This window comes from Dermacentor albipictus, chromosome 7 (assembly GCF_038994185.2).
Source record: "Dermacentor albipictus isolate Rhodes 1998 colony chromosome 7, USDA_Dalb.pri_finalv2, whole genome shotgun sequence".
Lineage (NCBI taxonomy): Eukaryota > Metazoa > Arthropoda > Arachnida > Ixodida > Ixodidae > Dermacentor > Dermacentor albipictus.
Genome location: NC_091827.1, coordinates 100,105,088 through 100,120,041, shown reverse-complemented (window position 1 = coordinate 100,120,041; position 14,954 = coordinate 100,105,088). Strand labels below are relative to the sequence as shown.

At 50.9% G+C, this 14,954-nt stretch overlaps 1 pseudogene; it reads left to right on the top strand.

Moving 5' to 3' along the window:
- The first annotated feature begins 12,260 nt into the window (after nt 1-12,260).
- LOC135917196 (carbonic anhydrase 1 pseudogene) lies at nt 12,261-13,366 on the top strand (annotated as a pseudogene).
- The last annotated feature ends 1,588 nt before the right edge of the window (nt 13,367-14,954 follow it).

Genomic DNA, 14,954 nt, shown 5'->3' with positions numbered 1-14,954 from the left:
CCTCACCGGAACCGCCAAGTTTCAAGGAATCCGCCGATGCCAGAGTTTTATCGGTGGGTGGACTTTTCGTCACATTCTGAGGCTTTTACTCTACGATCACGCCGACGAGGGAGCTAGCCCTAACGGGCACAGCCTGCTCTCGGCGCGGCGGTGCAGGCAGGCCTGCCTGTAGAGGCAGCCCCACGCTTGCATTTTGCTGTCTCTGTGCGCGACTGAAGCGACGACACATGCATTCATTGAAAGCGACGCCATGCCCGAAGTCGTAACTGTGGAAGGCATGGACGTAACCCAGGAAGATCTCAACGGTGCTGGGTGGATCACCGCCCTCAACAACCGTAAAAAGCAGGAGACGAACAGGCCGCCATTACGAGATGGCCAACGTGGTACCGTGAACAAGCCGGTTGGCTGCCGCACTGCCAAGGGACCGGCTAAAAGTCTGTTGTCGCAAGTAACGGCAACTTCGCGACTTCCGAAGCTCCCGAAGGAACAGATCAAGATTATCGTGCGCCTCAAGGGAGGCCTCGACGTATCAAAAGCCGACGTGGTGCTGCTCGCTCAAGCCCTGGCCATGGCGGCGGCCCTGCCTGAGCATCAAACGAAGGAAGACACCGTGTGTCCAAACAAGGTGCAGAATATTTTAATCATCTCTACTCCGCACGCAGCTAATGCAAGGGCCTATGCGAGACTAAATAAAATCCATACTAAGTACGGCGCCTACGAAGTCTCGGCGTACGTCGCCGCCCCTGAAGATACGTGCAAAGGCGTAATAAGGCACATCGACCCCTGTCACGATGAAGGCACGCTTAGAAACATGATCGTTAACGAAAGAAATCCCACGGCACTAGAAGCCAGAAGAATCAAGAACTCGCATGTAGTCGTGATTCTATTCAGAGGCATGCGTGTGCCCAACCACGTAATCTGCGGCACGGCCTTGTTGCCATGTCCTTTATACCGACGCCAAGTCGACGTTTGCCATGCTTGCGGCAACGTAGGCCACCATGCCGACGTTTGCATCAGCAGCGAGGAAGAGAGAAGCAAATGCCGCGGTTGCGGAAAAGCAAAAGTGGACGACGAAGAAGAACATCAATGCACCCCCAAGTGCGAAGCGTGCGGCGGGCCCCACGTCACCGGAGACCGAACGTGAAAAAAGCGCTATCAAATTCCATACATCGTACGACGCCGACGACGAAGACGCCGAGAAAGAGCAAGGAAGGCACAACTGAACGAAGAATCTGACGTCACCGACGCAATTGGCGACATCTCGTTGGCTGCACCAGCTGCGCGGAGCGGTTCCATCCTGGGTACCCGACCTCTATCCGGAGGGCGCTCACGCTCGAGAAGGAGAGAATCCAAACCGAGGCAAGGAGAACGCTCCTCCAGATCGAGATCCCGGTCTCGCTCCCAGTCCGTCAAGCGGGCCACGTGGGCCGACAAGGTCAAGGGAGCGACACAGCCGTCTGGAAAGACGAACGCTTCAAGCAAAGAAACGACAGGTGAGGCACAGCCAGAGCATAGGATCGATCCCCGTATCCAAGCGCTCGAAGCGGAAAATAGGGAACTTAGACGCGAGCTCGCGGAGCTTAAGGAATCCTTTAACAACATGAAAGGAAAACTCATAAACCGGCATGAGGTTAGCAAGAGTAAACCAGGCCCGTTAGCCGGGCAGTCGAAACGCAACGCGCTCAACCCGGAACCTTTTAGCGACACAGAGGAGGAAGAAGAGGGCGACATAACCGAGGTCAACGAGACCCCGTCCGCCGCCTCGGCTTGCCCCGTCAAAAACGAGGGTAAACTGGAAAAGACCCTGAGTAGGATTATGGAAATGCTCTCCGCCATAGAGTTGAGAGTAACGCTATTAGAAAGACCTAAGGCTCAGTCCAAAAGTAGACAAATAACACGTACTGAACCACTCCCAACGGGGGCGCCACAGGTACCCAAAATTTCGCAGTAAACAAGATGGCTAGCACAAATAACAATACCGTTAAAATTTGGCAGTGGAACTGCGCTAGCTTCCAGAGGCGCAAGGCTCCGTTAGGTCAGCTCGTCAGATCGGTAACAGACAAGCCACAAGTGATATTACTGCAGGAAACGCGCTCGGAGAAGGATATTACTCTGTAGGGGTATCGCGCAGTAGCGTACAAAGGCGAAGCGGGGAGAGGCATCGCCGCCTTAGTTAAAAAGAGTGTCTCTTTTGTGGAGCACACCGTTCCAAAACATCGTAGCGGACTAGAAGCACAACTGATCGAGCTCGTGCCCAGTAGATCGAGCAACGCGAATGTCTTTATTCTTAACGTCTACAGTTCGCCTGCAGATAAGAACAGAGACTTTAATGCACTATTCCATTCCGCAATCAGGGCAGCCAGAAACGCGCCCCTCTTAATTGCGGGGGACTTCAACCCTCCGAACACGGAATGGGGATACGGCTGTAACAGCAAGAAGGGCACAAACTTAGCCGGATGTGCAGCCGATTTTAACCTCATGCTTGTTACAGATCCTAGGTTTCCCACTAGAAGGGGTAATTCGGTCAGCCGAGACACAACGCCAGACCTCACATTCTTCTGAAATATCGAGGGCACGTGGGATAATCTTCAGGAGGACTTGGGTAGTGACCACTACGTTCTCGAAATCGCGGTGCAGGTCTAACCCAAACCTCCGGTCAAATACAAATACGTCGATTGGGATCTTTTCCGAAAAATTCGAGCCGAAACCGCCCCCTCAAGTGAATCCTTCAAAGAACTAATTACCAATCTTAAACACGCCGTCAAAAGTGCGACCAAAGAAATCAGCACAAAACTTGAAGTCCCCAAAATGGACTCTCGGTTAGCGCATCTCCTGGAGGCTAAACACGCTCTTGGAGAGAGGTGGAAAATACAGAAATTAAATCGCCGACTACGAGCAAAACTAACGTCACTAAACAAGGAAATAGAGTGCTATTCCAAGCAACTGGCCCTGCAACAGTGGGACGAAACGTGCAACGAAAGGGACGGTCGCATGAGAAGAGGTAGTAAGTGGAATCTGCTTAAAAGCCTCCTAAACGATAAACAGTCCCGGAATGCGCTAAATCTCGCCGTCGATAGGCTCATACATAAGCAGGTCACCTCGGGCCTCACAAGCGATGTAATTGTCAACGACCTGGCGCGAACTTACCTACCCGTCAAGGAAGGAGATTCGCAAGGCATAAGCGCGAGAACGGCTTACACGGGGCTAGACAGGCCAGAATTAGACGAACCTTTTACGGTTCCAGAAATCAGAGACGTACTCTTCAACCTAAATGGAAGATCGGCCCCAGGGCCGGAGGGGATCACCAACAAGCTCCTCCGGAACCTGGACGACAAGGCCATCGAAATCCTAACGGCAGAGATAAACGAGGTGTGGAGCTCGGGGCAGGTCCCGTCGGAATGGCGCACCGCCAAAGTGGTGCTCATCCCCAAACCGGGAAAACCTCCGCACATAAATAACCTGCGTCCCATCTCTCTAACATCGTGCATTTGCAAAGTGGCAGAACATGCAGTAAACAATCGAATCGTCGAACACGTCGAAAACCACGAACTATTTAGGCATAATCTAATAGGTTTTAGAAAGGGACTCTCCACGCAGGACGCAATGCTCCTCCTGAAAAGATCTATATTCGATAACGAGACGTGCGACGTACGAGCTATCATTGCACTCGACCTCGCTAAGGCCTTTGACAAGGTGGCTCACGAACACATCTTGAACGAAATTTCCCATCTCATCCTAGGGCGGAAATTCTTTAATTTCACTCTCTCGTTCCTATCGGAAAGGAAAGCGTTCCTTCGACTGGGCACGATCTCGGGCGGTCCGTACGAACTGGGCAACTGCGGAATCCCCGCTACTATTTAATATCGCCATGCATAAACTCTCTGAAAGGCTGGCCGCACTTCCAAAAATAGGCCACGCAATCTATGCAGACGATATTACAATCTGGTCCCCGGGGGGATCTTTGGCCGATCTAGAGCAATCTCTCCAGGTGGCCTTAGATGTAACGGAAGAATTTCTTACATGCACGGGTCTCAAGCTGTCACCGACCAAATCCGAACTCCTCCTCTACAGACAGTCGAGGCAGGGCGTAAGGAACCTCGAGCCTCTGGAAACGCTGCCAGTCGAAATTACAACACGAGAAGGGCACCCCATTCCGAGGGTGAACTCCATCAAAATTTTAGGACTTCTAATCAACGCCAAAAGCTGTAATGCAGAAGCTCTAAACAAGCTGAGCGCGCAGGTGAAAAACGTACTAAGACTCATAACTAGAATGGCAAGCAAAAGAGGGGAACTCAAGGAGGACAACCTACTCAGGGTCTTCCAAGCTTTCTTTATCAGTCACATTACTTACACGGCACCGTACCTCAAGTGGAGCAAAATTGAAAAGAACAAACTCGACACACTCATCAGGTCCGGCGTCAAAAGAATACTCGGTATTCCACAATCCGCTAGCACATTAAAACTACTTGAACTCGGAATTCACAATACCACAGACGAATTAATTGAAGCACAGTTTATTGCACAGATCTCCAGGCTTTCGTCAACTAAGCCGGGAATCAAAATTCTTGATGAAGCTGGTCAACTCCCTATACAGGCACCGCTCAACCGACACCCCCTGTCTAAATTAGCCCGTGAAGGTATAAAGGTTGAGCCCGTGCCGAGGAACATCCACCCAATATATAACGAAGGTCGCAGAAGAGCGCGGGCTAGAGCCGTCCTTCGACGAATAGATCCTTACGGGGCAGATGCATTCTTCGTTGACGCCGCCAAATATGGCAGCGAAGACAGGTTTGCAATCACGTTCGTTGGCGCGCGCGGAACGCTTATCAGCGCCGCATCAATCTACGCCAAACACGCGAACGAGGTGGAGGAAACCGCGATAGCCTTGGCTCTTCAAGCCGCAAAAGGCCCGGCGTCCATTTTCTCCGACTCGCGCACGGCGGTCAGGGCTTTCTCGTCCGCTCTAGTTTGTAAACATGCAGCCGACATCGTTAACAGATGCTTTCGTATTAATACGCGAGAAGAAACTGCGGGTCATATCACCATAGCATGGTTCCCGGCACACATGGACGATGCAACTAACCGAGCGGGTTGCAACCCTAACGAGCGGGCCAACTGCCTGGCGCGTGAATTCACGAACCGCGCCAGAGCTAGCAATCCGGCTCTCCCGCAAGATTGCCCCTTCAACGATAAACTTACAACCTTTCACGAAATTACGTCACATTACAGACACAGCAGGATAAAATTCCCTCCCCCCAGTCTGAAACTGAACAGGGCTCAGGCTGTTACTTTCAGGCTTTTACAGACGAGATCGTACCTCACCCCGAGAGCGCTTAGTTGGATAGACCCGAACTTTCCGCAATCGTGCTCCAAATGCGGTCACGCGTGCTGCTCCTTCGACCACATGCTCTGGCTGTGCCCGTACAACGCGGGCTCCGACTTTCATAACGAGTCCAAGTGGGACGCTTTGCTGAAGAGCTGGGATTTCACAAGCCAACTACAGGCCGTCCAGAGGGCCCGCGACGTCGCGGAGAGTCACCATCTCCCTGTCCCGTCGTGGGCGGAGCCACCAACTTGATTGGGGAGCCTTCGGTTGCCCCCTAATCAAGTTCCTCAGGACACTCTAATAAAGTTCTTGTCACTGTCACTGTCACTGTCTTGTACGAGTTGTGTAAAACTTAGGTTACTTAAAAAAGTAATGTTATTGGGAATTTGACAGGAAAATTACAGAACATGTTTTCATAAACTAATGTTGGCCTACCCGGAAAGAAGTAAAATACAGATGTATCCGAGCGTATTTCTCCAACGCTAAAAATGGAAAATTGATTGAATTTTTATGTGGTATATGGACAAAAGGGAGTAATATGGGCGAGCGTGTAAACGAAATAAAAGAAAAGAATTTACACGCGGAGAAATGAGCGAATCTCTTAGTGAAGGATAGTCGTTGACAGCGGCGACACGCTGTACAGTCATCGCCACTCAAAATTTAATGCCGCACGAACATTTTTCAGACATTTGACGAGGTACGCAGAGGACGACTTGTAGTAAGACGTTTTAGAGTTTTACTTGGTGACCTTACTGAACGTAAAGATTTAGCGTGGAGAAGGAATAACGTGAGGCGGTAACAGCAACTTCGATGGTACGACGTGCACAACGACCGTGTTGCGAATTGTAGTAAAGATGTTGGCAAGTAGAACTAGAAGAATGTTGTACACTGTGTTTTCCAAACACAATTATCGGTAATAACTCGATATTTTTGCTACTGTCGAGCGTACTTCTTTATTATCCCTGGGCGAAAAAGAAAAACAAACCCAACAGTAGGGCAGCTAGCCTCGATGTTCTAAGGGTCGTCAGCTTTGCATTTGGCAATACCCATCATATGCCCTGGCACTCAAGGAAGACGAGGTCTGATATATCGGTATAAGGGTTTAAAGTACAGGGCGAATCTACGTTGTGTCGATGAAGGGTTGTCCATGCAGGGATAACTGCTAATTCTGTCTAAGGTATGATGTATAACATGTTGAGCAACTCATGCGCTAACGGAGGTGCGAACAGGAAATGTTTTTTTTTTGCGTCTCCGTCATCGTTAGTAATCTTGCCGGAGGCCTACACCTTGTGCTTGAGCCTGCAGTTTTCAGCCATCTGCCATTACTGATCGCTAGAGTGCGGCATACCTATTTCAAATCTCGCCCATCGATCACTAAACTTTTCTGATAGGGGTGCTGCATTAAACTCAAATACAACTAATTTTTTTGGACGAATTGCTTTTATCTGACTATCACATTGTATTGAAAGAAGCTTGGCATAAATTCATGGCCAATAATTATCCAGTTGGGGAAGCTGAAGAATGGGGATCAATGGCGAATATGTGCTCGGTTTACAGACGACGTTGTCTGGTTCAGGAACACTGGGGAGTAATTAGAACAAATAATTCAGCACTGCAACCGAGAAAGTGTAAGAGTGGGGTTTCAAGATGGAATGCGGAACGAAACGATAACGTTCAATAGCCTGGCAAAGGAACAAGAATTCAGGATCGTCAGTCAGCCTCTAGACTATCCAAAGGAGAACGTTAAATTATCTAGGTCGATTACTCAATAAAGACCGGGAGGATCAGAAAGAAACATACAGAAAAATAAATATGTGTTGAAGTGCATAGGGAAGCCATTGTCAAATCCTGACCGAGAGTTTACCGCTGTCGTTGAAAAGGTAGCTGTTGAAATGTTACCGCTGTCGTTGAAAAGATGTGCAGTTATTGCATTTTATCGGTGCTAACATATGGGGAAAAATTTGGAGGTTAACAAAGAAATTCGAGAACTAGTCAAAAACTGCGCAAAGAGTGATGGTACGAAAAGTGTTAGCGGTAACGTTAAGAGACAGGAAGAGAGCGGTGTAGATCGGAGACCAAACGGGGATAGACGATATTCTAGTTGACATTAAGAAAAATATTCCAGCTGGGCCGGCTATGTATAGCGTAGGGTAGACAACCGATGGGCCATTAAAGTTACAAAATTGGTGCCAGGGACGGCAGAAAACTAAGTAACGTGATGAAATAAGGGAATTTGTAGGCGCAAGTTGCCATCAGCTAACGCATGATAGGGGTACTTCGACATTGCAGAGAGTGGTCTTCAACCTGCACGGGACAAAAAATCGGCTGATGATGGTGATGGTGAATTACCTTATTACCTTGATGACATCATTCAAATGATCCCTAAGCGCACGACACGGGCAGCGGGTTGTTTTGCCAATAATGCACAAATCTCAGACCACGGCGCCCGAGATAATCAGCGCTCCGCAACCGCTGCCCAATGCCAATGGCCACGGTGATTAGGCGCACCGGTGATCAACATTCCGGTTGTCCGTCATCTCCCACAGAGTGACAGTGGTAGTGCCATGGCTATGACATTGGTCTGCTGAAAACGAGTTCGCCGGTTGGATGCATGTCGCGGTGTCGTGTTGTGATGGATAGTAACAGCAAGAACGCTCGCGTGCTTAGAATTACGTGCAGCCTAATGAACCTCAGGGGGTGGCAATTAATGACGCGATAGCGTTAGTTGCCCCTTGTTGCGAAAAGCACTACGCTGGCGTCCTGTGTCCTGCGTCCAGCGTCGATCGTCTTGTGAGCGAAAAATCATTCCAAATCATTCCGTGTAGCGCAGAAACCTTACTCGACTACTTGAATTTCTCAAAGTAAAATGCGTCAGAAAAATTGTAAAGTACGACTTACACACAACCTACAGACATGATAGCATCGGATAGCAATTTGAATGTACGAGAAAACATATATATGTTGTGCGGGAACTCGAAGCACAAACCCCTTTTCCAGCGTTTCTACCATTCAGAGAGCGGCGTACCCGGTTTCTTGGAAAACCATCTAGATGGCGCTCCCCACCGTGCATCCGTGTCCCACGCAAGAGGCCGCGTTTCTACGAGAAAGCTTGCCTTCGTGCAGAGAGTTTTCTGCCAGTGTTTTGCGGTAAAAAATACGGCCACATAAGCTGCAGTTGTCGGGAGGGAGGTATCAGAAGCTTTCAGGGCTCTTTTAAAGATGTCATGTTCGACCTCAAAGGCGAAGCTGAAGCGTTTTCCAAATTCATTCGAATTCCCCTAGGGAAGCGTTCCTCTCAATCAAATCGTTTGTTTGGGAAGTGGGACCATAAACTTTAATATTTGGACTGCCGGTGAGCAGGGATGGCGGCACTTTTACAAGATTCGGTACTTAAAATGTTTACTTGTGATAGCTTTTCGTGATGCACCCACTCTATTTTCAGACGCAGAATTTCGCATGGAAGCTGCGCTACATCTACGCAAGCTGAAACAGGACGTGTTACCCAGTTCGAAATTCTTGCAATTAGCGACGAATGACCCAAGTCTGGTTTGTGTACGTGTGTCTCTAAAAGAGCCGTGTATGGTTTTGGCTAACGGGTCTCTGAACCTAGCGGCAATTTTGTTCCTTTGAGTAAAATATTCCGTCTGACTGACAAAATGAACACTTCCATTGTTTTAACTCCAGCTTGGTTGATCCCCCGACGACGCATATGCTCCGTCTGGAGAAGGAGGAAGAGGAAATAATTTTATTGAGTCCTGAGGAACCCCTCCCCACCCACTCTTGGTTTAGTGGTCGGAAGGGGTCGAGGGCCGCACCCACGTTGGGACGGGAAGCCCGTGAGCCTCCGCCCTTTCGTGAGCCCTCTGGGCGGCGCGGAGCTGGGTCTGGTGGTCGTCGCTTCACAGGGCGTCCACCCAGTCTTCTTCTTTACTAACACCGTGCCGCTTAACGTAGAACATTGCCAGAGCATGTGCGCCAGCGAGCAGTACGATTCGCCACAATCCGGTTCGCCTCTACTTCTGGTGAATGCAGGCTCAGTCTGCCTCTCGAGGGGAACGACCCTGTCTGAAGCATTCTGAATATAGACAACTGTGGTCTAGTGAGTTTACCGTGGGGGAGCGGGAAGGTCCTCCTCGACAGCTGATAGTGCGTTGTTATTTCGTTGGAGGTGAGTAGCGGGTCTCGGTGCTCCCCTCCCTCCCCGCCACTTCGCTCTCCGCGATGGCCGCGTTGCGTGAGTCCTCACGCGCGTCCGTGCGCCAGCTCGTTGGCGTTGGGTAAGTCGGTGTGCACGTCGGCCCCCATGTGGGCTGGATACCGTTTGACGATCGTAAGGACGTTCGACGAACGTAAGGGCGTTCGGGGTCCTTCATTGCCATGGCTGTTGCCACCTGTTCGGCCACCTCGGACGTTACCCCCTTGACTGATGCTGCGTTAATTATAGTACCATCCCAGCGTATCGAGACGGCCGCGTACCGGTCGCTGCGCCCCTACTGGGCCGCGTCTACAAAAACCACATGACCCGGGCAGTTGGCGGTCGATTTCAGCAGTGCTCGGGCCCTCGCCTTTCGGCGCCCCTCGTTGAATAGCGGGTGGACGTTTCTCGGAAGCGGTTCTACCTTGAAAGTGCCCCTGACTGCCGCGCTGAGCGCGACGTTGCGTGCGTTGCACTCTGCCTCTGAATTTATGCCTGCTTCGTCTAGGATGCGTCTGCCTGCCCTGGTGGTGGGCAGCCGCACGACCTGTGCCTTGGTCTGTGCTTCGAAGATTTCTGCTACCGAATTATGGACCCCTAACGGACCGACCCGCTCCGTGCTTGTAGTGATCGGAAGACCTAGCACGCTTTTGGCTGCGTCTCTCTTGGTCCATTTTAGGGCCGAGGCTACGTAATTTACGTGACTCATGAGGAAGGCGTGGTAAAGTCTGATGAGATTGCTCTCGCTAAGCCCTCCCCAGCAGTTCGTCACCCTGAGGATCAGCCGGAGCATGTTCTCCGTTTTGGACGTCAGTCTCATGACCGTTTGCGTGTTGCGGCCTTTAGCCTCAATTAGCAGCCCCAGGATTCTTATAGTGTCCACTCTGGGGATCGGCTGGTCGGCACTCGTGTGCAATTTGATCGGTATTTGATCTATCGGCGTCAAATTCCTCATGCCTTGTTTCGAGGGCATGTACAGCAACAGTTCTGATTTGCTGGGTGACAGACGCAGTCCTGTTTCCTTCAGACACTCTTCCGTTGTGTCCAGCGCCTCTTGAAGAGCCTGCTCGACTTCTGCATCGGATCCTCCCGGGCACCACAACGTAATGTCGTCTGCGTACAGGTCGTGATTGACGTTGGTCACTCGCGTCAGCCGGTTCGAGAGCCCTTTCATTGCTAGATTGAATAATAGTGGGGAGAGCACTACCCCTTGTGGGGTGCCCCTCGCGCCCAGCGTGTACCAATCGGACGTGCCCTTTCCTATTTTGATCGTGGCTTTCCTGTCTCTGAGGAAGGAGCCTATGTAAGAGTGGAATTTCCGGCCGAGATCCATAACCGAGATCGTTTCCATTAAAATCTGTGTTTGACCATGTCGAACGCTTTCGTTAGGTCCAGGGTCAGTATGCCTCTGGTGTCTCTAGTCATGCCGTCGATTATATGCTTTTTGAGTAGTAACATTACGTCCGGTGTGGAAAGGCCAGGTCTGAAGCCCACCATGTTATGTGGGAAGAGGCCCTCTTTCTCTATGTACCCCGATACTCGCTTATGTATGGCATGTTCCGCCGTCTTGCCTACGCACGAGGTAAGCGAAATTGGCCGCGTGTTCTCCGCCGCAAGTGGTTTACCGGGTTTCAGTATTAGTATGACCGAGGCCTCTTTCCAGACCTCTGGTACTCGTCCCGTTTCCCACGCTATGTTGATTTCTTCGGTGAGCTTCTCCACCGAATTTCCGTCTAGGTTTCTCAACAGTCTGTTCGAGATCCCGTCAGGGCCCGTCGCGGAGCATCCGTTGAGGCCTTGCAAGGCATCCCAAATTTCCGATTCCGTGAAGGACGGGTCGAATTCTTCGACCTCTGTGCCGACATATTGTGGATAGTCGCCATCGCCTGATGGGCCCAGTGGCAGATATATCTCCGCCAGCTCCTTTAGGAACACGCTCTCCGTTCTTCCCTGCTCCTTTTGCTTGTGTTAAATCCTATCGATTGGCAGTCTCTGATTGCCTTTGGATTGCCTGTCGTCTAACAGTTTCTTTAGGAGGTTCCATTTTCGCCCGGTTCTCATTTGTCCGTCTACCGAAGCACACACTTCGTTCCAATGTTGCTTCGAGTGCGCTTCGATTTCCCGGTTTAGCGCCGCTACTTTCTTTGGCAGTCTGCGATTTTTCTCTGCGTTTTCCACCTGGCCGTGATGGAATTCTTTGCCTCTAATAGGTGTGCCAATCTCGCGTCCAGCCTTTCCACCTTCAGTTCGGTTTGGACAACCCTCGTCGCGGTGCTAACGTCTTCTTTGAGTCTTCTAAAAAGGCTGTCTAGGTCCGCGTATTCGCTTGTGTCTTAGTTCCTTATTTTGCGGAAGGTGTCTCAGTCGATGAACTTAAATTCTCTCGGTGGTGCCGCCTTGATGGGGATCGTCACCGCCAGTATGTAGTGGTTGCTGCCGAGGTTCTCGTGCAGGTTGCGCCACTCGGCCCCTCGTACGTTCTTGACGAAGGTCAGGTCGGGCGTCGTGTCCCGCACCACCGACGTGCCTAGTCGTGTCGGATAGCGGGGGTCCGTCACCAGCTCTAGCGAGCACATAGTGACTGCCTGCAATAGCCGCTCTCCCTTAGGCTTTGGCCTTGCGTAGCCCCAAGCTCCATGGGGCACGTTAAAATCTCCTGCCACTATTAGCGGGACTGGAATGCTGCTTAGAAGAAGATGATGTCCGGCATTGAGACTACTGCCTTAGACATGCCCGTAGTGGGTATGAGTAAGTAAGGGCAAAAAAGACGTTGTCCGCTTCATAAGGGCTGTTTACGAAATCGCCGTTCAAGGCAAGTTCCGGCGTTGTGACTACCACTTGGAAAATCATTCAAGCCGACTCGTTGTTCCTGGAACATGTCTTCCGTACACACGCTGTTTGACTGCTGTACTGATTGTTGTATCCAGAAGGCATTCAATAGCACCTTCAAGTGGATAGGAAACAGGCAGTCGCCCATCAATATTGTGCCACAAAGAGTTGTTCCGGATTCGTCACTGAGTGACAAACCATTGGAGTGGTCGGATGGTGGCCTTTGTTGTACGAGTGTCTCCAACACCGGCGCCACGTGGCAGGTGAGCGTCAAGGCACGGGGACCTAACATCCGCGGAGGACCTCTGCAGCATGACTACCAACTGGACCGGTTGCACGCACACTGGAGCAAGAACAGCGAAAGCGGCAGTGAACACACTGTGGATGGGAAATGGTACGCCGGCGAACTGCATCTGGTGCACTACAACACTGAATTGTACAAGTCGTTCACGGAGGCTACTTCGTCTGAACAAGGGCTCGCGGTGCTGGCTGTGTTCCTGAAAGAAGGTGCGCCGCACCCGCAGCTGCAAGGCATCGTCGATTGCATCCCGTACATCACATACAAAGGAATGAAGTGTGCACTGCAGCAGCCGTTAGACGTCGACTCGCTGATTCCCACGGGAAGTTCGTACTGGACATACGAAGGCTCCCTGACCACGCCGCCTTGGTACGAGAACGTGACTTGGATTGTCTACAAGCAGCCGATCGAAGTGTCGCCAGAGCAGTTGGTGGCATTTCGCAAGTTGCTGTCTTACGAGGAAAAAGCTGATCCGCAGAAGTCAGCCGATGGCCCCATCGACAGCAACGTGCGGCCCACGCAACCTCTCAAGCGCCGCGTTGTGCGAGAGCCCTTGGCAAAGCAGGGGAACGACGGCCCTCTTCCTTAGGTGGCCTTACCCCGAACACGTGTCGCGACTTCAGTGCACTGGAGTTTGCCATCAAGAACTGAGGGGTTGACAGGACGTAGCGTAAAATTACCGTAACAGTGGAACCCCTTAAATAAAGCGATAAATTTATCAAAATAGTAACGACAGCCTTTTTTCATGTATCTATCTGCGCCAGTTAGTCTCAATCACTTGAGCTTTATCAGCCCAGATCATATGCACCGTGTCCAGCGTGGAAATTTGCGCATGTCCTAAAGTCCCGTGAGCGTCAGGTCTTTCCCACCGTCCCATTACAAGTGCTTACTCTAATAACATTTAGAACCGATGGTTCAACGATATTTAGTTAATGTAGGGTAAGCCTAGCTATTATCCAGTCATGACGGTGTTTATTGGCATCCCCTTTGAAACAGGGCAAGGACAAATCACTGCCACAAAGACTGCTTCATTTATCCACTTCTTAATGCATCTATCCCCTTTAGCTTTTTGCATATCTCATCTCGATCTTATATTTCGCATTTAAAACCTCTATCGCATTATTGCACCATTACCTACGCTTGCAACCGCTCCGGTTCCATCAATCTCTTCCCTGCTTTTTTCCCACTAGTACTCTAAATGTTTCTTACTTATCTCGACTGCTGACCAGTTAACCCTTCCACTTTCTTCGAATCTCAACTCTTCTGGAAGGCGCACATTCCCCTTAGGGTCTCGCAGGGTTTACAGCTAGGCATTTCTTTATGATGTGCCTAGTCATTTCCGGGTTTTATTTTTGTGCCTCACACGTACGCCTCATCCAGTGGCGCATATGTGCTCCGCTATGTTTTTGTCCTGAGAAAGGCAGCTTGGACCTCAAATAGCAAGGTGCTCCCCTTTGCTTTATGATGTAGATTTTTTACCGTTCTATTGCGATAGAAATTATATGGACACTCCAGGCGCAACTTTGCCGGCGGTATCGCCATCGTCGTTATGTTCCGTATAAAGCCCACGGGCGATAACACATCGTCGCCGTGCGCCCTACGCAGCATGTGCAAGGGCAAGTGTGCGGGAGGAGCCGACGATTGGGGCTTAATCTCGCCTGCGCGAACGGGAGGAAAGCGGGAAGGCATGTGCCGTCTTCCGTCGCGCGCGAGGCGCCCATCGTTGCGAGAGACCGGAGGGAGGGGGTGGCGTTCAACTCCCGCAGCAACTGCGTATGTGGCGGCTGTGCAGTGTCGCGAGGCCGTAGCTGGGGGCAGAGTCTAGGTGCGTCGACGTCTCGTAGCTTTGTGCGTGCTGTGTGTTCCTGGCGCTTAGTTGCGTTGAAGCGATAGACAGCACGAATGTCATTAAGCTCGCTGCTGCTGCCGCGCTTGCTCACACCAGCGTTTTGACAGCGAGTGTCCGAGCTCAACGAGCGTGATGTGTTCATGTTAGCTTGTGCGCGCTGACGGCATGCTGGTTATTTCAGTTAATAAGCGAATGTTTCCAAGTTTATGTGGCCGATAAAACTACTATCCTGTGTTCGCATAGCTGTCTACTAATTTCCTATCGCAGCCGCTGCTTCGCCTTCCGGGTTAAACTACGACTTTATTAAGCATGAAATGGTTTAGCTCCCGTTGTCGGCGACCTTCAAATGACCTTGAGCCAAAAGGCAGAGCCGTTATCCGAGCACTCAAACGAGAACATCCGGCCACGTTGCGAGAACAAAACGAGATCATCCGGGCAACCAGCCAAGACCGCAATA